At 42.9% G+C, this 24,027-nt stretch overlaps 1 protein-coding gene across 4 annotated transcripts in view; it reads right to left on the bottom strand.

The window, feature by feature from the left end:
• Positions 1-10,313, bottom strand: part of LOC100338274 (fibronectin type III domain containing protein 3C1) — a 47,177-nt gene extending 36,864 nt beyond the window's left edge. For 2 of the 4 annotated variants that reach the window (XM_017349677.3, XM_051827361.2), the window contains exon 1: positions 1,077-1,215. The gene's annotated coding sequence lies outside the window, so the exon portion shown is untranslated. Of the gene's footprint in view, positions 1-1,076; positions 1,216-9,599; positions 10,120-10,214 lie in introns of those variants that run through there. The other 2 variants (XM_051827360.2, XM_070067076.1) reach the window with 2 other exon arrangements.
• Positions 10,314-24,027: the final 13,714 nt, after the last annotated feature.

Here is a 24,027-nt window from a genome sequence, read left to right as displayed (position 1 = left end):
ATATTAAAAACTTTCAAAATAAGTGAGCAGTCATAAAAAGTGACATACTTTTTCCTAAATAACCTGGCCCACCCTAACTATGGCCATGTGCCTACGTGTGTGTGTGTTTGCTTTCTTATCTTATAAATAAACTTTCTCATTTTGGGCACTATTAAAAAAAACCCCAAAAACCTAATATTGAATCCAAGAAAATTTTGTCTATTTATAAAGAAAAAAAGATGCAAAAACTACCCTCACTTGATGCATGGAATCCCCACTGATAAATGGAACTACAAAAATTCCAATAAGGGATCGACACGGTGGCACAGTGCATTAAGCCACAGCCTACAGTGCCAATATTCCATAATGGAGCAGCAGTTCAAGTCCCAGCTGCTCTGCTTCCAATCCAGCTCTCTGCTAATGTGTGTGGGGAAGCAACCAGAGATGGTACTAATACTTGGGCCCCTGCCACCTACATGGGAGACCTGGATGGAATTCTTGGCTGCAGCCATTTGGAGAGTGAATCAGTGGATAGAAGAATTCATTTCTGTTTCTCCCTTTCTGTCACCATATATTTCAAATAAGTAAAATAAATCATTTTCAGAAAAAGAAATTCTAATGAATATGTAAAAGCTTGTACTCATTCATGTCTAAAAAGATGGCTGTCAAAATAAAATGAAATCTTATATTAATCAAATGAAGTCAAAACCATGGCTTAAAATGACAAAGCCTAACTAAATACGCTTGAGAAAAGGCACCTTAATCTCTCTCTCCAGAAATGTTTACTAGGCTGATATTGTTTTATGGCAACATCACAAAACAACCGATGATCTTCATAAATGAAAGTATAACATATAGAGTCAAGGGTTTTTACTTGATTGTTCACTGTTCACTCATGTAAAGACGAAAACAGCTACATTTCACGGCATGAAGAATGGTTTAGTAAACAAGTCATTGGTTATTTGATCCACTCAGATTAAGTTTAAACAACTAATTTCCAATCTATGATGTTAACTGCCAAATAAGACTGCATATTACATAGATAGCTATTAACAAATAATTAGATGCCTTTAAATGATACAAACATAGATATTTACCTTAATTTTCCCAGACACTAAAGCTTAATAACTTAAACAGAAAACAGATCTTCACACCCAAACCTTGAAACTTAAAATACTCTCCAGGTTGAAATATTTACATTTAGATCATACCAAATGACAAAATATGCTGTAATTGTCCGGATCCTTGACTCCATATACACTTGGACAAAAATCAGAAATAAAAATTAGGATTTTTTTGGAGGTGAAGGAAGAGGATACTCAAGAGGGATCTTGCCAGAGATAGTCAAGTCCTCCAAATGAAATGCCCTTTGTGATTCTTCAACTCCTAGGTAACGGTGATACAAAAGAATGTTCACTATGTCATAGCTCTAGTCAGCACCTACAACATTTCTTTATCCAGCTTTTTTTTTATGGACTCTTAGGAGACTTCTTACTTATGAATACAGCTTTTCATAAATTAAACATTGTTTATTTTTTTGAAAAGAAAACTGTTGGGGAATCATAAAGACATATGAAGTGTACCCAGCAGGAAAATGTGTATGTTCTATTAGGTTAGGGATACAGGAAATAATTACTAATTTATTCTTTTTTTTTTTTTTTTGACAGAGTGGATAGTGAGAGAAAGAGATAGAGAGAAAGGTCTTCCTTTTGCCATTGGTTCACCCTCCAATGGCCGCCGCGGCCGGCGCGCTGCGGCCAGCGCACCGCGCCGATCCAATGGCAGGAGCCAGGTGCTTCTCCTGGTCTCCCATGGGGTGCAGGGCCCAAGGACCTGGGCCATCCTCCACTGCCTTCCCGGGCCACAGCAGAGAGCTGGCCTGGAAGAGGGACAACCGGGACAGAATCTGGCACCCTGACCGGGACTAGAACCTGGTGTGCCGGCGCCGCAAGGCGGAGGATTAGCCTAGTGAGCCGCGCCGCCGGCTACCAATTTATTCTTAAATATCGGCCGGCGCCGTGGCTCACTAGGCTAATCCTCCACCTTGCGGCGCCGGCACACCGGATTCTAGTCCCGGTCGGGGCGCCGGATTCTGTCCCGGTTGCCCCTCTTCCAGGCCAGCTCTCTGCTATGGCCAGGGAGTGCAGTGGAGGATGGCCCAGGTGCTTGGGCCCTGCACCCCGTGGGAGACCAGGAAAAGCACCTGGATCCTGGCTCCTGCCATCGGATCAGCGCGGTGCGCCGGCTGCAGCGGCGGCCATTGGAGGGTGAACCAACGGCAAAAGGAAGACCTTTCTCTCTCTGTCTCTCTCTCTCACTGTCCACTCTGCCTGTCAAAAAAAAAAATATTCTTAAATATCTACTAAACAGAGACAAATACCTTGGGGGTAGTTTAAATCTCTTGTATCACACACACACACATAAATGGTTTCATCCAGGGAAAAATTCATTGCTCTCTGTATCATTCTAATGGCTGGACTGCTTAAGATTTAAAACATAACCCACAATGACATTTAAAAGTAAAGACTGGGGGTCAGCATTGTGGCACAGCAGATTAATCTTCTGCTTGCAATGCTGGCGTCCCGTATAGGAGTGCCACTTCAAGTCTACTTTACTTCCCATTTGGCTTCCTGCTCATGCTTCTGGGAGGGCAGTGGAAGATGGCCCAAATGCTTGGGCCCCTGCCACCTATGCGGGAGACCCAGAAGCAGCTCTGGGCTCCTGCTTTGGCCTAGCACAGCCTTAGCCATTGCGGTCATTTGGGGAGTGAAACAGTGGATGGAAGAATGATCTCTCTCTCTCTCTCCTCTGTAACTTTGCATTTCAAATAAATAAAAAACTAATCTTTAAGGAAAAGAAGATGGAATAAAGGCAATCTATAATTTTCTTGTCTTGAACTCATTTAGCATCTACTTTAAGCATAGCTTTCACCCATTATATAAAAATGAGATGGGTGGGTGTTGTGGCACAGTGTGGTTAAGCCATTGCTTGGGACACCTTCATCTCATGTCAGAGTTCCAGCTCTCTGCTAATGTGCCTAGGCTCAGGTACTTGAGTTCCCGCCACCCATGTAGGGAACCTGGATAGGATTCCTGGCTCCTGGTTTCAGCCTGGCCCAGCCCAGGTCGTTGCAACCATTTGAGGAGTCAAGTAGAAGATTGAAGGATTGAAGATTCTCTCTCACTCTTTCTGTCACTCTGCCTTTCAAATAAATTAACTAATTAATGAGTCTTTTTGTAAAAATGTAAGATAAATAGCTACATAACGAAGGGCAGTTTGACAAAGGCTTGGTTGCCAAGGATTTTCTTTTTAAGTGTAGACAATTTCTTTTCTTTTGTTTTTTAAGATTTATTTTATTTATGTGAAAGACAAGAGTTATAGAGAGAGGTAGAGACAGAGAGAAATATCTTCCATCTGTTGGTTCACTCCCTAAATGGCCACAATGGCCAGAGCTGAGCTGATCTGAAGCCAGGAGCCAGGTCTCCCACATGGGTACAGGGGCCCAAGGACTTGGCCCATCCTCCACTGCTTTCCCAGGTACGTTAGCAGGGAGCTGGATTGGAAGTGGAGCAGCCTGGATTCGAACCCGTGCCCATATGGGATGTCGGTGCTTCAGGCTGGGGCTTTAACCTGCTGTGCCACAGTGCTGGCCCCAGTGTAGAGAATTTCTAAGGTTGCTTTATTTAATACCTTGCTCCCAAAACAATCTGTTATCCATATTATTAGGACGGTCGGTCAATTGACTATTCTATAAGGTGAAGTACCTTTTTCAATGCACTTTACTAATATTGCTTTTCAGGTTCTTGAACTGTCCTGAAAAAAAAAATCCCATAGAAACCTTTATTTTGCTGTTGTATTTTATTTACAAATTTACTTTGTTAACCTATAAATGCAATGCTTTAACAGGAAACAACTCTGAAGAAAGAAAAATGCAAAATGTTGAGTTTGATTTTTACAAGTGAAGTACAAATCCTCAAAAATTCTTCTTAAACTCTCTGTGAACAGAAATAATTCTGACTGAAACTGTGTTTTAATTACTAACAATGTTAAGAGTGTTAATATTTTTATTTTTTGTTAGATATACAGCGTTGCACTTACATGATGTGCTGTTTAAACTTTTTGGGGACATTAACCAATATTTTATAACATTATTTCTTTGAGTAAATGCATAAATGCACCCAGATTAATAAAGCTACACATTTTAAACATATATCTGTTTACATGTGTTTGTTAAATGATCACTCATACACACACACACACACATATATATAAAGCACAATGACAAACTGAATATAATAAAAAATTAAAACATATGAAACAGTAAGTTCCAGAATCAGTCAGGAAAAGGACAGCCAAAATATGTATTTATATTAGCAAATCTCAAAGATCTCTTATAGTCTTGAACGTCTTTACTTAGGCTATATATGCATATGCATTATATATTTATTTTTATTTTTTATTTATTTTTTTATTTTTTGACAGGCAGAGTGGACAGTGAGAGAGAGAGACAGAGAGAAAGGTCTTCCTTTTGCCGTTGGTTCACCCTCCAATGGCTGCCGCGGCCGGAGCGCTGCGGCCAGCGCACCGCGCTGATCCGATAGCAGGAGCCAGGTGCTTCTCCTGGTCTCCATGGGGTGCAGGGCCCAAGCACTTGGGCCATCCTCCACTGCACTCCCGGGCCACAGCAGAGAGCTGGCCTGGAAGAGGGGCAACCGGGACAGAATCCGGCGCCCCGATCGGGACTAGAATCTGGTGTGCCGGCGCCGCAAGGCGGAGGATTAGCCTAGTGAGCCGCGGCGCCGGCCTATGCATTATATATTTTATATTTATATAGAAAAGTTGTGATAGAAAACAAATATATGAATATATCAGCTATATACAGTAAAATAAATGACAATATGTAAACAATGTTTTACATACTGAAGCCAGAGAATACAAGAGAGAATTATTCAAGGTTTCAACCTTCCATGTGTCATATGGAACAATTATTATAGTCCTCAATTTTAAAATTTCCTTTCATAAACTTGAAGGCCTTTTAACAACTGTCTTCCTGCTTCAATAGCAATGTTCTCCTTTAAATAAGGACTTCTGAGGGCATGAAGTTACTATTGCACAAATACTCACCATATAGCCCCAGTTGGAATTTATGTCTGCCTTGAGAGAATGTGGAAGATCAATGACAGTACCAAGTCAGACTCAGGACAGATATATACCCATACAGATACTCTCTGTATGAATATACATACCTATCATTTAGTACAATTTGGAAGAAATGAATACATTCTAAAGACATAGGGAAATGCATAATATGCACTGTTGGATAAAAATGAGTAAATATAAAACTATACATAGCATGCATCCAACTATGATTAATATGTTTATGCACATATATACATATATGCACAGATAATAAATTGATAAAATTAAATGATAAGTTTATTTTGGTGCAAAAAAAGTCAGAATTAATGAATTTGAGATGTCTTAAAAAAAGGTTATGGAACAGGCCAAGTTAACATGCTGACATCCCATATCGAGTGCATGTTTGAGTCCCAGTTGTTCTACTTCTGATCCAGGTTCCTTGCACGTGGAAAGACAGCAGGTGATGGCCCAAGTATTTGGGCCCCTGCCACCCATGTAGAAGAACTGGATAGGGTTCCTGGATCCTGCTTGTGGCCATTTTGAGAGTGAATTAGAGGGTGAAAGATCTCTCTCTCCTTCTGTCTCTCCCTCTATCTCTGTCACTCTGCTTTTCAAATAAATAAAACAAATCTTTTTTTTTTAAGTTCACAGAAAATGTATACTATGAAAAACCAAGCATGGATTTCAGATTGTTTCAGCACCCAAAATAAACTTATTATTTAATTCAACTTTCATTCCATTGTTGAAGAACCTTCTTGCTAGGACAATAAAGTGACTGTCACTGGTTGAGTGGGATTATGGGTGACTCACATTTAAAAAATTATTTTTCCTTGTTTTCCAAATTTCTCTTTCAGTTTTAAAATGAAAACAGAAGTTTTTTCATAAAAAGAAGAAATGAGAGGGTAAAGCTAGGACAAATTTGCATCTTCACAACAAAGAGTGGAATATCAGGATCAAGGTCTTTATCTGTACCTTTCTTCTCCCCTGGACCACTTGAAGGCTCAGGAAATGGCTTTAAAGACAAATATGGGCCGGCACCATGGCTCAATAGGCTAATCCTCCGCCTGTGGCGCTGGCACACCGGGTTCTAGTCCCAGTCGGGGCGCCGGATTCTGTTCCAGTTTCTCCTCTTCCAGTCCAGCTCTCTGCTGTGGCCTGGGAGTGCAGTGGAGGATGGTCCAGGTGCTTGGGCCCTGCACCTGCATGGGAGACCAGGATAAGTACCTGGCTCCTGGCTTCGGATCAGCACGGTGTGCCGGCTGCAGCGGCCATTACGGGGTGAGATAATGGAAAAGGAAGACCTTTCTCTCTGTCTCTCTCTCTCACTATCCACTCTGCCTGTCAAAAAAAAAAAAAAAAAAAAGACAAATATGGGCAAGAACTACAGAGATACATTACCCAAGTAATACTCCTAGCTAAGATTAAATACAGAATTTGTGATAGAAAATACATATGCAAAACACATAGTACATAAACAGATTTGAGAAGGGGCTAGAGAAAATTCTAAGATGTTCAAATCAGTTTGGGTTTATCAATAGAAGTTGAGGATGTATGAGATACTTATCTAGTCTTTTGAGGCTGATATCTTAAAAGGCAATCACGTTCCTCATGAATTGTCTTTTGGTGTCACCACAAGATATGGTCTGCAGGAATGAATGATTGTCAGGCTGACCCAGTAGGATATTGCTAACCCTAAAGTTTCTCCATAAAGAAGTAATTAAAGTAAAAGTATGTTTTTAAACTAAGGACCCAAGAAAACCCCAAACTCCAAATTTCAGCTATGATTATGAATTATATTTAGCTCTGGCAAAGGTCCATGGGATCATGTTATGTGTTTTATCATTCCTAGACAGACTCATGAGTCTCTATTTGAATGTTGTGGTCCTTTGCTCATTGATAAAACCAATGATCCTTTTTTTGTGAAATAATTTAAAGAATGAAGATGTCAAAAATATTATATTGGGGCCAGTGTTGTGGTGCAATGGCTTATGCTGCTGCTTTGCTCTCTCACTCTACCATTCAAATGAAGAGATAAATCTTTAAAAAATAAAACCATTATATTAGGTTTATATACATATATACACATATGTAATGCATTCTTTATGCTTATGTCATATGATCACAATTATTTTAATATCTAAATGCCACTTAATTTCTTGTGTTGGATAGTGTAGCATTTCTATAGTAGAGTAATAGGATGCTATCATGAAAAAGGTTTTACTTTTTAAATTTTTTATTTTGTTCTTCTAAAGATTGGTTTTATTTATTTGAAAAGCAGGGTTACAGAGAGAGAGAGAAGGGACAGAGTGAGAGAGATCTTCCATCAGTTGGTTCACTCCTCAAATGACCACAACATCCAGGGCTGAGCCAGGCTGAAGCCAGGAGCCTGGAATTCCATCTGAGTCTCCCACATGGGTGGCAGGGGCCCAAGCACTTGGGTCATCATCCACTGCTTTCCCAGGCACATTAACTGGGACCTGGATCAGAAGTGGAGCAGCTGGGACCTGAACTGGTGCTCACAGGGGATGCTGACATTCCAGGTGGCAGCTTAACCCCTTGTGCCACAATGCCGACCCCAAGATTGATTTCTAAATGTCATTTATCCTTTAAATTTAGAAAAGTTACTGGTGTCATTTAGAAATTATCATTAAAAATCAGATTGTGTTGAACATCTAAAGGTATAACTGAAATAGAATATCTTAAGTAAAAAACTGTATACTTCAGTCATTCCCAATATCAAAGTTTTCTCATAGGTGAATTATTTTTAATTGCTGAGACATGTCAGCAAAAAGAACTTCTTACTTTTGGAAAACAGTCAATAAGCAAAGTTAATATAATTGATAAGTTTAAACTTACCTTTTTATTTTGTTTTCGATTAGAGATGAACATATTGGTGATAACACCAAGCTCAAATTCTAAATCATAAAACCAAATAAGAACAACAACAACAAAAATCTAACACATACACAAACAGAAAACTTCTGTTAACAATTTTAGAGATTTTGAAAGTTGGCAATTTCTGGTGACAGATCATTATATTTCCAGAAGAAATAACATTGTGAACTGTAATTTCAATTTATAGCATGTTTGAAGTAGAAAGGAAATAGAAATTTAATTTTCTTTGTTGATCTAATTCTACTGGAATAAAGCACAACAAATTTTTTTCTAGAGAATTTGGGGACCGAAGGTGCACAGAGGAACTTAAATTAGGGGCTGAAATTGATCTGAAAATTAAACCCCTTCAAGGGTTTGATAAAAGTCAGTGGGGCAAAAGGTATGTCTTCTGCTAAAATCTGGTGTTCAGCAATGGTAAGCTGCATAGAGTCAACTTGGTCTGGGAAGATTTCAGACTTGCTCAGAGATGGACACAAAAACAGGTGGAAAAATCTACCCCCCAAAAAAGCGCCAAAATTATAAGGGATTTTTCAAAAAAGTCATCTACTTTGAACTTGAAAGCAGCATCTAATAAAACTTTAAACATTTGTTAATGGCAGTTATTCAAAACTATTATTAAGATGTAAATTGTCTTTAATTTGCCTCCCTTCATTAACATTTTACTCTTTTATCCCTGACTAAAGACAATGTGTATTACCATTTGTAGGGGAAAATAAAAGGAAAAGTCACCAAGAATCACTTTTCCGTTCTCTGCCAAAAAACTTTTTTTAAGGTAACAAAGTATTCCATTCTCTGCCCACATTTTTTGAAGGTAACAAAGTACTTTAAAAAATGTGATCCCTTAGAAAAATAATTGATGGCTCCTTAATATTTGTTACCCATTCTTTATGTTACAGATATTGCTTTAAGAAGTGTATTTTACTTAACATTCCTTGTGCTTTCAACCTTGTAAGAGAGTAGTGACCTGTCAAAGGAGTGATAGCTTGCGCAGGAGCAGGGCGGGGCACGGGTGGTTTCGTGCGTGTAGACTCCAAAGAGGAAAACGTTGATTTCTCCCTTTAAGGTGCTGTAAGTTATGAGTTAGTCTTTAAGGTCCTTGATTCCTTTGATTATTTGTTAGAATACTGGTAAAATAGTCACTCACTTCTTTGAAAACAATTCGTCCTGTTGTCAAGTGGTTGCTTATATAAGGCCAAATTTGAGATAGAAAAACTTAGATTCTACCACTCAGAAAAAGCCAGACAACTTGAATCAAATGATTTCACAAGGCTTCCATTTAAGTAGATGTTATTAATGGTAATAATATACTCTTACGGGTAGAAAAAGCAAGGACATTTTCAATTTTCTTTTTAACTTTAGATAAAACGATTCACAGAAACAGCAACAGGTATCTTCAAGGCGCGATGCAAAGAAAAGGAAAAAAAAATCCACTGATTTCCAAACAAATCAACTCTCTGCACCCTAAACCGCAAATACTCATCTTTTAGGTAGTTAAATAAAAGATGCCCAGCGCTGGGCAACACTCTTGTGTACATTCGGCAAGGAATCTAAATTTCTTCAGTAAAATAAGCACCTGGTTCACTTACCAGTCAATGTCTACGGAAAGGGAAAAGTAGAAGAAGAAGAAGGAGGAGAAGAAGAAGCAGAAAATAGACAATATTAGAGCCAGCACGGGGCAGTAATATAGAAGACTTCCTGTATACCGTCCTCCGACCCTAGGAGCTTCAGATTCTTTAACTAACTGTACCAAAAACTACAGTTGCTGCAAAGTCAAGGAACACAGCAAGTAGACATAACGATGATTCTCCAAAAGCGAGTCACTCTTCAGGTATTTCCCAATGGGACGGTGCCTTTCCAATAGGAAAAGAGACCAAGCAATAGTGACCCATCTAGGATTGAAAAAGATAAAAGACGGTTCTGGAAAAGCAGCCACCAAATATAAAGACAAGCGGAGAAACGAAGCCAAAAGAATAAAGAGGGGAGCGAGCGGGACCTACGTGGCCCAAGCGGCGGACAGGAGGCACTAGGGGCTGTGGAAGCAAGGTCCTTCCACGCGGCACCCAAAAGCTGGAGGGGGAGCGCGCCTGTTAACAGTCTCAATCTAAATGAGGCTCCAGATGTAAAAGGAGCCCTTGGTCTCCCCTAGCCCTCCTCCCCCACCCCAAACTCGGAAAGTCTTCCCTCCAAAAATATCCCCTCACCTCGTCAAGCGGGCCCCAGCAGCCGTGTAACCCTATCCATCAGCATCCCAGCAACAGGCGAACTCGGCCCCTGGCTTGGTGGCCACGCCCCCCGCCCCCCCCATCCCCCTCCCTCGCCGTGTGCTACTCTTCGCGTTCCTTGCGGTCACCGCATCATCGGTGTCCCCTCCCTGCTCCTAAGTCCCCACAGAGTCTGCTCACGCCCCCTTGGCGGAGTCACCCGCCCGCAATTCCGAGCGGGCCAACAGCCGTTGGGGGCAGAAGAAAGGCACAAAGTTAGGAGCTACAGCAGCAGCTGTTCTGAGCCCAAGGACCCGGAGGGGCGGAGCAAGGAGGAAAAGTGACAGGGAAAGAAAAACATGAGTAGCCTGCGGACCTGCGCCCGCCGCCGCCCCCTCAGCGGGGTCACAGGCCGGCAGGCACTGATAGACTAACCAGGCCACCAGGTCAGGGGAACGGGGGTGGGGGGTGGGGGGAGAAGGGAAGTTTGGAGTGGTTGTGGCTCCTTGGCTGCCTCCTCTCACAAGAGGCTAACAAGAGACCTCATTCCTTCCCATCTCCCCTGCCTCCCTGGTCGGGTTATCTGTCTGTTTCACACATTTAAGTGTCTCCCTTCTTGCCACCCCTGGACATCACCTCTCGATGTGTAGGCAGCAAGGGACATCAGGAAGGATTGAGCATGGTGGACAGAGTTGCTCCTAGACTCAACGTCTGAGGTCAGCAATGGGATGGAGATATCTTTGACAGCACGCCTCTGCTTCCCAGCACTGGACAGGGCAAAGTGAGCCTCCGTGGGTACCACACTGCCCCCCTTGCAAAGCATTGTTTCCAGACAGGTTATATAGAACAGACTGAACTTTTTTCTGCTGGCCCATCTGCAGCCCTTTGGCATTCTTCTCTAGTCCTTCTAACCAGGCCAAGAACTCAAGAGTATCTGTGGAGTGGCTTTTCTTTCTTGTGGCCAAGGCCTGCAGAGGTTCAGAGTCCCAAATCTCCATGGTTCAGGGCAAACTGGAACGCAGCAGGCGGCCCTTAGCCCTTCCCAGATCTGTCCTGCACAGCTGCCAGCCACTGCAGTTTCACCCTCTGAAAAGGGGAAGAACTCATCGAGGGACATCAAAGGACGCTGGCTCAGTGTGTGCCTCCCCAGGTCCCGGACTGGAGAGCCACTGCTCCGGAGTTCTTTGACAGGAGGGCTGTTACCTCATTGTATACCAGGCTATTCACTCCTTTGCCCAATCGTGGGACAGGCCAACCTTTTCTTCCGTTCTCTTGAGATTAGCGCTCCCAATTTGCAAACCTATCTCCTTGGCCGTTTCATTGTGTGGATTTTGTTTCATAAGGGTCTGCGGCAGCTGGGCCCCAAAATGAAAGGGTCCAGAAGAGGAAATTGCTGAATCGTCGGATTGGACACGAGTGTTCTCTAACAAAGGGATTTGTGAAGGGAAAGGGCAGGGGCACTTAAAAATACTATAACTCACAATGACCGGTGTGGCCAGGCTCCCTCTTCCCTGCCAATCGCCTGTCCTCTCCAATAAGTGCATTGGAGAGTCTCCCCAGCCTGACTGGGGCCAGAGTAAACAGACTGTCTGTAAGAGTTGTAGAGATGCTAATGTTTGACAGGAGACAAGTGCCAGGAGCTGAGATTGGGAAAGGGCAGTTCTGGGGACAGGGGAGGGGAGGGAGTTCAGTCTGTTCTGTTCAGTTCAGCTGCCTTTATCTACTGCTGCTGGCATCAGACAGAGAAGGATGGTTCGAGGGGAGATAGGATGCATTCCCAGCTGCCTAAACAGAGGTAGCCTTTTGGTGGGGTTGGAGAGTATATGTGGGTGCAGCATGGTCTGAAGACATCAGACAAGCAGGAATAGCTCTGGCGGCTGGAGTGGGCGCTGACTGGCCCAAACAGGCTAAGGTAAGGCTAGTACAAAGAGAGACTGCAGGCAGAGCCAAGGACAAAGTGAGCTCACAGGGAGCTGGACTGAAACTGTGGGAATTAGGAAGAGGGGGCTAACAAGGAAGTCAGGGGAACCCCGTGACTCGGGTTGCTATAGGAGCGAACTTCTATGAGCTGCAGGAGAAACAAGGAAGGTCTGGAAGAGACTGAGCAGGAGAACAATTCAAAATGAAATGAACATTGACAGATGTACTTGCAGTTTATGGGACTGAACGTGTGAACCATCGACACAGAAGCCGTTCAAATCCTTTGATGCAGGGGGAAGGGAAGCCCAGTAAGGTAAAAGGATTTCCTATTTAGTGGCAAGACCAGTCTCCTGACTTCCAATCCTGTGCTCTCCCTTTGCCATCCACACAAAGTGTAGACCAAAGAGGTCTGTACTTTTTGCTTGCTGCATTGCAGTTTACCCGGTTTAGGGGAGGTCCTAGAACTCAGGAGGGCTGCCACACTTGAAAGAAGGTACTTTGAGGGTCAGGGACCTGGTCTTACATTTTTACCCACTTCATGACATCCTGCTCCAAATGACTCAAGAAACGGTGAGATCAAGCAGGTGAAGCTACTTAAGGACTCCCTGTTAGTGTTTTTGTCACTGAGGGTATGTTTATATGTGACCTCAGACAAACCTTCTTTGTGGAAACATTTGAAAGTGCACACAGAGATAACTTATTTGCTAGGCAATTGGCAAACAACTCACAGCCATTTGCCACTAAAGGAATGTAGCCTAACTCTGGGCATCCATGAAAAAGAGAATTTGGAAAAGTAGAATGTGGATGGAGGTCATATACTGAAAATACCCTTGGCGAAGCTGAGCGACCAAGTTGGGTATGAGTAACTTAATAGTGAATAACTCATAGAAGCCTGCAGTACTCTCTGCTAGCAAATAGTGAGATCCTACAAATAGATACACATATCTCCCTTTAATAGGACTTGGGTTGGGCTCTTGGAAATGTGAGCCTGATTCAAAACAATTTTATAAACAGCAACATTACCCATAGGAATAAGTTGTAAGTGAGGGTTAAATTCTAGAGAACCTCCCCACCACCACCAAAAAGTTACCTCACAAGCCACAAAGTGATCACCAAGTTAAAGTAATTTGTAGGAATAAGTGAGCATCTAAAAAGCAAATATTTAGAAAAGTATTTCTAAACAACTTGTTTATTTCATAGATTCTCATTATAGCAGTATGATTATGGCAAAGGCAACAAAATCATTTGTAAATATATACCAGAAAAAAAATCTCAGAGGGCCAGAGTTGTGGCATGGAGAGTTAAGCCACCGCCTGCAATGCTGGCATCCCATATGGGGACCAGTTTGTGTCCCAGCTGCTCTGCTTCCAATCCAGCTCCCTGCTAATGTGCCTGAGATAGCAGCTTGAGCCCCTGCACCCATGTGAGAAACCTGGAGGAAGCTCTTGGCTCCTGGCTTCGGCCTGGCCCAGCCGTTTGGGGAGTGAACCAGCGGATGGAAGACCTCTCTCTCTCTTTCTCTCTCTCTTTTTTTAAAGATTTATTTATTTATTTGAAAGTCAGAGTTACATAGAGAGGAGAGGCAGAGAGAGAGAGAGAGAGAGAGAGGTCTTCCATCCAATGGTTTACTCCCCAGTTGTTCACAAGGGCCAGAGCTGCGCTGATCCGAAGCCAGGAGCCAGGAGCTTCTTCTGGGTCTCCCACGTGGGTGCAGGAGCCCAAGGACTTGGGTCATCCTCTACCACTTTCCCAGCCATAGCAGAGAGCTGGATCGGAAATGGAGCAGCTGTCTTGAACCGGTGCCCATATGGGATGCCAGTGCTTCAGGCCAGGGAGTTAACCCACTGTGTCACAGCGCTGGCCCCATCTTTCTCTCTCTCTCTAGTTCTGCCTTTTAGATCAACGGATAACTCTTAGAAAGAATTAAAGGAAGAAATCTGAGGGAGATTTACTTGTTAACAGACTTAGTACAAGTATTAGGGACAATAAATTAATTTCAGGGATCTCACTCTACTTATTTTATAAAGGTTGCTTTGAAAGTACCCCTTATTATTATAGCTAGATTTAAAATTTTTATAACACAATGATAAGCAATTTATATGAAAATGATTTTGAAATCATTTATTTATTTTGGCATTACCTGGACTTTTTTCTCACGGGGAAATCAATAGTTTGTTTCTTCCAGCTTTATTTAGGCAGAAATGACAAATAAAACCATGTATATATTTAAGATATATGACATGACATTTTGGTGTACATATATCTTGTGAAATGATTATCACAATCAAGCTAATTAACATATCCATCACCTCACATAGTTACCTTTTATTTTGTACTTGGTGACAACATTTAAGATTTCGTAACACATTTCAAGTATACAATAATTATTAACTGTACTCACCATATTGTACATTAGATTCCCAGAACTTACTCATTTTATAAATGGAAAAAATTGTATCCTTTTCCTGCAGTGCTGGCATCCCATATGGGTTCAGGTTCAAGTCCCGGCTGCTTCCTTCCAATCCAGCTCCATGCTGATGGCCTGAGAGAGCAATGGAAGATGGCCCAAGTGCTTGAGGCCCTGTACCTGCATGGGAGACCCGGAGGAAGCTCCTGGCTCCTGGCTTCAGATCTGCTTAGCTCTGGCCATTGTGGCCATTTGGGGAATGAGCCAGCAGATGGAAGATCTCTCTTTGTCTCTCTGTCTGTAACTCCGCCTCTCAAATAAATAACCTTTTTAAAAAAAGATCATATGTGTTTATTTTTATTATTTCTTTTCTCCTGCTCACTTTGGATTTAACTTTCTTTTTCCAGATCCCTAAGGTGGAATCTTAGTTTATTAATTTTTGCTTTCTATTCTTTTTATTACATACATTCAATCATAAATTTCCTACTAAACACCTACTTTTGCTACATCCCACAGATTTTGATAAGTTGGCTTTTTTCATTTTCATTTGGTTTTAAGTATCTTAAAATTTCTCTTGAGATTTCTTGATTGACTTATATGTTATTTGGAAGTTCGCTGTTGGAGCTCCATGTATTTTGGGATTTTTAAACTGTATTTCTGTTAATTTGTTTTTTAATTCTACTGTGGTCTTACAGCAGATATTGGTTTTTTATATTTATATTTTATTTTATTTAATGAACATGAATTTACAAAGTACAGCTTATGGATTACAATAGCTTCCCCCCCATAACTTCCCTCCCACCCACAACACTCCCCTCTCCCACTCCCTCTACCCTCCCATTCACATCAAGATTAATTTTCAATTATCTTTATATACAGAAGATCAATTTAGCATATATTAAGTAAAGATTTCAGCAGTTTGCACCCACTCAGAAACACAAAGTGTAAAATACTATTTGAGTACTAGTTATAGCATTAATTAAACACCTAAGAGTAATTGTATATTAATTACAGAGTTCAACCAATAGTTTTAAGTAGAACATAAAAAATACTAAAAGGGTAAAGTATTAAGTTCTTTTTTTCCCTTTTTCTTTTTTTGTTTGTTATAGATTTTTTTTAGTTCATAAATGTGAATTTACAAAGTGCAACTTTTGTATTATTGTGGCTCCCCCCCCACCTCCCTCCCTCCCGCGGCTCCCCTCTCCCATCCCGCCCTTCATCAAGTTTCATTTTCAATTACCTTCATATACTGAAGATCAACTTAGTATATACTAAGCAAGGATTTCAACAGGCTGCACTCACACAACCGCACAAGGTATAGGGTATTGTTTGACTAGTAGTGTTGTTTTTAAGTTTCCTAGTAAAACACATTAAGGACAGAGATCCTGCATGGGGAGCATGTACCCAGTGACTCCCATTGTTGATTTAACAATTGGCACTCTTATTTATGACGTCAGCAATCACCTGAGACTCCTGCTATGAGCTGTCTAGGCTATGGAAGCCCCTTGAGTTCAACAACTCTGAACTTGTTTAGTCAAGGTCATATCACAGTGGAGGTTCCTTCCTCCCTTCAGAGAAAGGCGCCTCTCTCCTTGATGGCCTGTTCCTTCTGCTGGGGTCTTGTTCACCTGGATCTTTCATTTAGATTGTTTTTTTGCCACCGTGTCATGGCTTTCCATGCCTGTGAGACTCTCATGGACCTTTTAGCCATATCCAAATGTCCCAAGGGTTGATTCTGAGGCAGGAGTGCTGCCATTCTATGAGTCTACTGTGTGTCCTGTTTCCCCTGCAGGATCATTCTCTCACTTTTAATTCTATCCTTCATTATTTTTACAGCAGATATTGTATGATATCTATTCATTTAAATTTATTTGATGTGTGTTTTATAGCCTAGAATGTGGTCCATCTTGATGAATGTTTCACATGACTTGAGGAGAATGTGTATTCTGTTGTTGCTGGATGAAGTACTATATGGATATCCATTATATCCTGCTGAACGATGGTGTTGTTGAGTTCAATAATGTCCTTATGATTTTCTGCCTGCTTGATCTGTCCATTCCTGGTAGAGGGTATTGAAGTATTCACATAAAATGGTGGATTCATTTATTTCTCCTTGAAGTTTTATCAGTTTTTGCCTGATGTATTTTTGCATTCTGATAATAGCCATATAGAGGTTAAGGATTCTTGGAGAATTGATCTCTTTATTATTATGTGATGTTCCTTGTTGTCTCTGCTAACTTTCCTCTGTTGAAATCTGCTCTTTTTTTTTTTTTTTAGAGAGGGAGGTAAATATGTTTATTTCTAATTTGCAAAGCAGGTATCTCAGATCTGAAGTGAGTGACTGCAATTGGTGCTGAAAAGGCCTGCATCAGAGTCACCAAAAGCAAGGCCTGGGACAAACTAAGAAATGTCACTCATGTGACTGAACCCACAACAGAAGAGGCGTGCTTACAGATCAAGAGATTTCCCAAACAGCTGCTGAAGACATCCACCTTAAACAAACTGACAATCTGTTAAACAAGAGAAACAAAAATGACACAAGAGTCCCCGAATGCAAAAAGCAACAACAGTGTTGAACAAGAGGTCTTCCCTTCTCTGATTCATTCCCCAGATGGCCACAACGGCCAGAGCTGCGCCGATCAGAAGCCAGGAGCCAGGAGCTTCATCTGGGTCTCCCATGCGGGTACAGGGGCCCAAGGACTTGGGCCATCTTCTACTGCTTTCCCAGGCCATAGCAGAGAGCTGGATTGGAAGTGCAGCAGCCAGGACTAGAACTGGAGCCCATATAGGATGCTGGCGCTTCAGGCCAGGGCTTTAACCCGCTGTTCCACAGCGCCAGCCGCCAGCCTTTGTCTTGATCCTTCTACCTACCTCAGAAACCTTCAGACACCAACTGGAGAAAATATTGAATTCTTTTGTTAGAGGAAGGAGCAGGGACACCAGACCCTGTGAGTACAGTGGTGGATGTAGAAGCTTGTCCACCCTGTAGAGGTCCTGACCCCAGCTGGGACATCTGTCTCTGGTCTCCGGGAGCAGTGTGAGGCCCAGCTCTGGAGAGTTCCATGGTGCCAGCCCCCATGGTGCTGGTGTCTTGGTGGCAGGGTCTGCAGAGGAGATGTTCCGAGGGAGGGGGGAAGGAGCAGGAACTAAACGCCCCCAGGAATCCTACAGCCCTTGGGAGGGAGCCCTGTCCCACCAGCCCCAGGGGTCTTGGGAGACAAAGCTGCTGCCTCAGACACCTGGGGGTGCTGCTGCTGCCCTGAGCCCCCTGGGGAGCAGGGCCACTGGCCCAGTGTCCCCTCATCTGACCAGCTGTGGCTAGTGACGGCAGGGGAGCTGGGCCGGCAGGGGCTGAGGGAGGGCGAGGCAGTGCCGGGACTGGTGTTGTAGGAACCTGTGTTCTGCTCCCAGGTGGTGATGGGCTGGTGGTTGTGGTGCTGGGTAGGACCAGGTCTTGCTGGCGTTCTGCAGAGAGATGCCTCCGGGATGTGGCTGAAGGCCTCTGGGTGCTGCTGGGCCAGCTTCCCTTGCAGCACCCAGATCCGAGGGAGGGCAGATGCTGTCCAGGTTACACTGCATCCCCTCCAGGGTCCATGTGGTGCAGGATGTGCTTGCTCACCTGCTGCGTGTGGGTGCTGGACAGGTGGTCTTCTCAAAGAGGTACAGCATGTTCGGTGCTGGGAGGATGGCGTTGACCCTGGCCACGATCGCCATGCTCTGGATGTGGCTGCAGACCTTCAAGGCCAGGGGGTCCATGTCTTTCTCCTTAGCGGCCTGCACGTCTGGCAGCCTTGCTCATGCTTCTGCTGTTACTTTCTTTCTTTCTTTCTTTTTTTTTTTTTAAAGATTTATTTTATTTATTTGAAAGTCATAGTCATAGAGGTAGAGACAAAGAATTCTTCCATCCACTGGTTCATTCCCCAGATGGCCGCAACAGCTGGAGCAGTGCCGATCCGAAGTTGGAAGCAAGGAGCTTCTTCTAGGTCTCCCACGTGGGTGCAGGGGCCCAAGGACTTGGGCCATCTTAAACTGCTTTCCTAGGCCATAGCAGAGAGCTGGATCAGAAAAGGAGCAGCCGGGTCTTGAACTGGCACCCATATGGGATGCCGGTGCTTCAGGCCAGGGCTCTAACCCACTGATACTTTCTTAAAGAGGGCTGGTGTGGTAGACAGACTAACACTCCACCCGCCCCTCCCCTACAAAGGTGTCCATGGCCCAGTGTGTCGGAGGCCTTTGTCTTTTTTTTATTATTTATTTTTTTATTTAATAAATGTGAATTTACAAAGTGCAACTTTTGTATTGTTGTGGCTCCCCCCCCAACCTCCCTCCCTCCCGTGGCCCTCCCCTCTCCCACTCCCTCTCCCATCCCGCACTTCATCACATTTCATTTTCAATTACCTTCATATACTGAAGATCAACTTAGTATACACTAAGCAAGGATTTCAACAGGCTGCACTCACACAACCGCACAAGGTATAGGGCATTGTTCGACTAGTAGTGTTGTTTTTGAGTTTCATAGTTAAACACATTAAGGACAGAGATCCTATGTGGGGAGCATATACTCAGTGACTCCCGTTGTTGATTTAACAATTGGCACTCTTATTTATGACGTCAGCAATCACTGGAGACTCTTGCTATGAGCTGTCTAGGCTATGGAAGCCCCTAGAGTTCAACAACTCTGAATTTGTTTAGTCAAGGCCATATCACAGTGGAGGTTCCTTCCTCCCTTCAGAGAAAGGTACCTCCCTCCTTGATGGCCTGATCCTTCTGCTGGGGTCTTGTTCACCAGGATCTTTCATTTAGATCGTTTTTTGCCACCGTGTTATGGCTTCCCATGCCTGTGAGACTCTCATGGACCTTTTAGCCAGATCCAAATGTCCCAAGGGTTGATTCTGAGGCAGGAGTGCTGTTTTGGGCATTTGCCATTCTGTGAGTCTGCTGTGTGTCCTGCTTCCCCCACAGGATCATTCTCTCCCTTTTGATTCTATCCTTCATTATTTGCTTACACTGGTCTTATTTGTGAAATCTCTTCGACACTTACCCTATCTTTTTGATCGGTTGTGCACTTATACTTATCACTTTACCAAGTGCACTGGCATTGGTACCTGCCTCCTTGGTAAGGTTGAGCTGAAATCCCCTGGCACATTTCTAGTTCCACCATTGGAGGTAGGTCTGAGTGAGCATGTGCCGTCCTATATATCTCCTCCCTCTCTTATTCCCACTCCTATGTTTAACAGAGATCACTTTTCTGTTAATTTTAAACACCTAAGAATGATTGTGCATTGATTACAGAGTTCAACCAGTGGTCTTATGTAGAACAAACAGAGCAACAACAACAAAAATACTAAAAGGAATAAAATAGTAAGTTGTTCCTCAACAGTCTAGACAAGGGCTGCTCATGTCATTGTCTCTCATAGTGTCCATTTCACTTCAATGGGTATCATTTTAGATGCTCGTTTAGTTGCCATCGATCAGGGAGAACATATGATATTTGTCCCTTTTGGACTGGCTTATTTCACTCAGCATGATGTTTTCCAGCTTCTTCCATTTTGTTGTAAATGCCCAGATTTCATTGTTTTTTTTTTTTTTTTTTTTTTAGAAATCTGCTCTTTCTGAAATTAATACCACAATAACTATCCTTTATCTGTGTTTCCACTTATTGCAGTTTCAGTTACTCAGGGTCAACCTTGGTCCAAAAGTGTGTGGACAGTGAGAGAGACAGAGAGAAAGGTCTTCTTTTTCTGTTGGTTCACCCTCCAATGGCCGTTGCGGCCGGAGCACTGTGGCCGGTGCACTATGCTGATCCAAAGCCAGGAGCCAGGTGCTTCTCCTGGTCTCCCATGCAGGTGCAGGGCCCAAGCACTTGGGCCATCCTCCACTGTACTCCTGGGCCACAACAGAGAGCTGGACTGGAAGAGGAGCAACCGGGACAGAATCCGGCGCAACAACAGGGACTAGATCCCGGTGTGCCAGCGCTGCAGGCGGAGGATTAGCCTAGTGAGCCGCAGCGCCGGCCCAAAAGTGTTTTTTAAAGATGTGTTTATTTATTTGAAAGGGAGAGGGGTAGGTGTAGGGGTAGGGGTAGGGGTGGGGGAGGGGGAGGGGGAGAGGGGGAGGGAGAAGGAGAAGGAGGAAGAAGGAGGGGGAGAGGTCTTCCATCTGTGGCTCATCCCCCAGATGGCGGCAATGGCTGGAGCTGTGCTTGCCTGAAACCAGGAGCCAAGAGCTTCTTCTGGGTCTCCCACATGTGTGCAGGGGCCCAAATACTTGGGTCATCTGCTGCTTTTCCAGGAGCATTAGCAGGGATCTGGATTAGAAGTGGAGCAGCTGGGGCTTGAACTGGTGCCCAAATGGGATGCTGGTGCTGCAGGTTGTGGCTTTACCCATTATACCACAGTGTTGGCCCCAGTCCAAAAGTTGAAATGGAAATAACATTAATGGAGATAAATATTTATGAAGTTTTAGTTGCATACCGTTTTCAGTATCTTGATGAAATTTTGCACCATGCAATTCCCTCCCACCTGGGATATGAATTGTCCTTTTGTCCAAAATATCCATGCTGTATATGTTACCCACTTGTTAGTCACTTAGTAGCCATCTTCATTTCAGATTCATTGTCATGGTATTGCATTGATTGTGTCCAGGTAACCCTTATTTTACTTAATAATGGTCCCAAAGTGCAAGACTAGTTCTGCTGGCAATTTGAATATGCCAAAGAGAAACCATAAAGTGGTTTCTTTAAGTGAAAAAGTGAAAGCTCTCAACTGAAAGAAAGAAAAATAGTGATTTTCAATCTCTTATTATACTAAATTTACAAATCAAACTTTATTACGTGTTTGTGTGTGCAGGAAAAGACATACTGTGTATAGAGTTCAGTATTATCATGAGGTTCAGGCATGCACTGGGAGTCTTGGATAAGGGGGAACTGTTTTCTTGGGTTCTTTTGGTTAGTAATAGCACAGTGTATTTTTCACCATTCATTTACTTTTAGTCTTTATGTGTTTTATGAGTAAAGTGGCAGCACATAGTTGGGCCTTGTTGTCTGATCTACTCAGATATCTCTTTTACTTGGTGCTTTAGATTATTGATGTTTCCTTCTTATGAATTATTGATATAGTTGGTTTAATAGTTGGAAGCATGCTGTTGAAGCTACATCTATTTTTGGATTTTTCAGCCATATTTATGTTAATAATTTGTGTTTCAATTCCATTGTGGTTGATCTGAGAGCAGATATTGTATGATTTTTATATTTGCTAGTTTTTATTTGTTGCCCTTTTTCTTTGTTCATATTTTTGACTTATACTCTTGTTCTGCCTGCTTTTGGTTTTCATTGAGAATTTTTGATGATTTCATTTTCTCTTGTTAGTGTATTAGTTGTACTTATTTTTTAGTTTTAAAGAAGTTAACCTTAGAGTTTATAATAGACATTTACAACTAAGCTAAATCCATTTTCAAATAAAATGACAACTTTTCATAGGTTGCAAGCACCTTTTAATAAGAAAATAACCCCAGGGGCTGGCATTGTGGTACAATGGGTTAAACTGCTGCCTACGGTGCCAGCATCCCATAGGAGCACTGGTTGAAGTCCTGGCTGCTTCACTTCTGATCCAGCTACTTAAAATGCACCTGAGAAAGTAGCAAAGGATGGTCCAGGCACTTGGGCCTGCACCACTCATGTGGAAGACCCAGATGGAGTTCCAGGCTCCAGAATTTGACTTGGCCCAGCCCCAGTAGTTGTGGCCATTTGGGAAGTGAGCCAGGTTTGGGAAGTTATCTGTTGCAACCTCTTTGAATATGCTTTTTGTTTCTTTGGCTTTCTGAAGTCCCTCTTGAGCCCCAATAAGGCAGAGTTACAGAGAGGCAGAGAGGCAGAGAGGCAGAGAGAGAGAGAGAGAGAGAGAGAGTCTTCCATCCACTGGTTCACTTCCCGAATGGCCGAAATGGCTGGAAGCTGCGCCGATCTGAAGTCAGGAGCCAGGAACTTCATCCTGGTCTCCCATGCTGGTGCAGGGGCCCAAGGACTTGGACCATCTTCCACTGATTTCCCAGGCACACTAGCAGGGAGCTGGATCAGAAGTGGAGCATCCGGGACTCGAACAAGTGCCTGTATGTGATGCTCTTGATTCTCTTTTGTTTTTTCTCCCCCAATGATGTATTTCCTTTTTTTTATTTAATGAGCATAAATTTCCAAAGTACAGTTTATGGATTACAATGGCTTCCTCCCCCCCCATAACTTCCCTCCCACCCACAACACTCCCCTCTCCCACTCCCTCTCCCCTTCCCTTCACATCAAGATTAATTTTCAATTATCTTTATATACAGAAGATCAATTTAGCGTATATTAAGTAAAGATTTTCACATTTTGCTACCACACAGAAACACAAAGTGTAAAATACTATTTGAGTACTAGTTATAGCATTAAACACCTAAGAGTAATTGTGTATTAATTACAGAGTTCAACCAATAGTTTTAAGTAGAATATAAAATGCAACTTTTGTATTGTTGTGGCTTCCCCCCCCAACCTCCCTCCCTCCCATGGCCCTCCCCTCACCCACTCCCTCTCCCATCCCGCACTTCATCACGTTTCATTTTCAATTACCTTCATATACTGAAGATCAACTTAGTATACACTAAGCAAGGATTTCAACAGGCTGCACTCACACAACCGCACAAGGTATAGGGTATTGTTCGACTAGTAGTGTTGTTTTTGAGTTTCATAGTTAAACACATTAAGGACAGAGATCCTATGTGGGGAGCATATACTCAGTGACTCCCATTGTTGATTTAACAATTGGCACTCTTATTTATGACGTCAGCAATCACCGGAGACTCTTTTGCTATGAGCTGTCTAGGCTATGGAAGCCCCTTGAGTTCACCAACTCTGAACTTGTTTAGTCAAGGCCATATCACAGTGGAGGTTCCTTCCTCCCTTCAGAGAAAGGCGCCTCCCTCCTTGATGGCCTGTTCCTTCTGCTGGGGTCTTGTTCACCAGGATCTTTCATTTAGATCATTTTTTACCACCGTGTTATGGCTTCCCATGCCTGTGAGACTCTCATGGACCTTTTAGCCAGATCCAAATGTCCCAAGGGTTGATTTTGAGGCAGGAGTGCTGTTTTGGGCATTTGCCATTCTATGAGTCTGCTGTGTGTCCTGCTTCCCCCACAGGATCATTCTCTCCCTTTTGATTCTATCCTTCATTATTTGCTTACACTGGTCTTATTTGTGAAATCTCTTCGACACTTACCCTATCTTTTTGATCGGTTGTGCACTTATACTTATCACTTTACCAAGTGCACTGGCATTGGTACCTGCCTCCTTGGTAAGGTTGAGCTGAAATCCCCTGGCACATTTCTAGTTCCACCATTGGAGGTAGGTCTGAGTGAGTATGTGCCGTCCTATATATTTCCTCCCTCTCTTATTCCCACTCCTATGTTTAACAGAGATCAATTTTCTGTTAATTTTTAAACGCTTAAGAATGATTGTGCA

The sequence above is a fragment of the Oryctolagus cuniculus genome, chromosome X (assembly GCF_964237555.1).
Source record: "Oryctolagus cuniculus chromosome X, mOryCun1.1, whole genome shotgun sequence".
Classification (NCBI taxonomy): domain Eukaryota; kingdom Metazoa; phylum Chordata; class Mammalia; order Lagomorpha; family Leporidae; genus Oryctolagus; species Oryctolagus cuniculus.
This window is presented reverse-complemented; position numbering and strand designations above follow the sequence as displayed.